The following is a 1,526-nucleotide window of genomic DNA, read 5'->3' as shown; positions in this document are numbered from 1 at the left end:
CCGGCGCGCGGGAGAAAGAGGAGGCGCCGCCTGGCGCCGCCCGGCCCCGCCCGCCGGCGGCCACGTGGGGAGCGGGCGCGGGCCGGGGGCGGAGTCGGCGGGGGAGGGGAGGGGTCCCTCTGGGAGGCCCCGCCCCCTCCTGGCAAGCCCGCGGAGGGACTAAGGGAAATCACCGCGGGCCTATAAATACCCGGGCCTCCTCTCCTGGGGGTCGATCCTTTCCCGGCCTTGCAGGTTTCGCTCCTGGTGGGCGGGGGTGGCACTGGGGGTGGGACGCACGGAGTTGAGGGGAGGGAACCGGGGAAACATCTGGAAGTGGTCTCCCCACCTCAGACCTCGCTGTACGCCCCCTCCCTGGTCTCCACTGCTCCGCCTTCCCCCTCGAAACCTCCTCCAGGTCCACCCCCCACTGGCAGCGCGCCATCTAACCGGCTCACTCATAGAGGCTGCCTGTCAAAAGTCCGGCTTCCCAGGCCTCCTTCGTCGGCCGTCTGCGCCCTGCGTGGGAACCCCCCTTGGGCTAGCTGATGCCACGTGCCCAGAACTGAGGTTCCCTCCTGGGAGATTGCTCTTCCTGGGCTTCTGGGATGGACAGCGTCCCCATCAACCCGGCCAGTTCGTGGGGCCTCCTTCCAGCAGCACTCCCTGAAGGGGTCTGGGCGGTCTCTGGGCAGCCTGACTCCGCTGGGCGGTGCAGACAGCAGGCCTGAGGAAGCTGCCCCTGACAGCAGCAGCCGCCGCCAGTGCCACCCCCTTTTCCCGTCCTGCCTCACCAGTCCTGCCAGACTCTGCCCCCCCCCCCCCGCCCTTGACCCCCCACGTTGCCCAGCGTGAGACCTGCCCATAGGAGGCTCAGGAAACCTGGCTGGCTGGCTGCAGAGAGCCAGCCCCCGCAGCCCCACCCCTTGCTCTGGACTTTAACCCTCAGTCGGAGCTCAGACTGAGCAGACTGCACCAAGCCAGGGGGCCGGGGGTCGGGGCTGGTTTGAGGTGGGCAGGCCTCCCCCCAGCCCCAGTCTGGTGGAGGAGATGCCATCCTGCCCTAAGGGTCCTGCTCCAGCACCGTCCATGCCTGGTCTCAGGCTTGGTCATGGCGTGAACTGCCAAGCCTCAGTTTCCCTATCTGTAAAGGAGAATGTCACCCCAAAAGGTTACCAAACCAGCACATGTGGGTGAAGTGTCTCTGATGTTGGTTTTGTCTTGACAATTCTCTCCCGAGACCTGCCAGGTGCAGACTGTAGGGGCAGGGTGGGTGGGGAGGGCTCACCATGGGGGGCTCAGGGTGGAGGGAAGGGCACTGGACAAAGATGCTTCAGACCAGGGCCTGGGTGGCTTCACAGCCTTACTCCGGCTTCTGCCCTAGGACCAAGCACATACCCCCTCGGTGCTCAGTGTGTCCCCAGTGGGTGCAGATAAGGCCAGGAGCTCCTGGCCAGTAATGCCTACTGCGCAGCCCCTGCCCAGCCCAGTGGCCCCAGCCCTCGGAAGACTCCTTGGCTTGGCCCCGGGGCGGGAGCAGCTTCTGG

Source organism: Camelus dromedarius, chromosome 5 (genome assembly GCF_036321535.1).
Source record: "Camelus dromedarius isolate mCamDro1 chromosome 5, mCamDro1.pat, whole genome shotgun sequence".
Lineage (NCBI taxonomy): Eukaryota > Metazoa > Chordata > Mammalia > Artiodactyla > Camelidae > Camelus > Camelus dromedarius.
The sequence above is the reverse complement of the archived record's forward strand: the minus strand, read 5'-3'. Positions refer to the sequence as shown.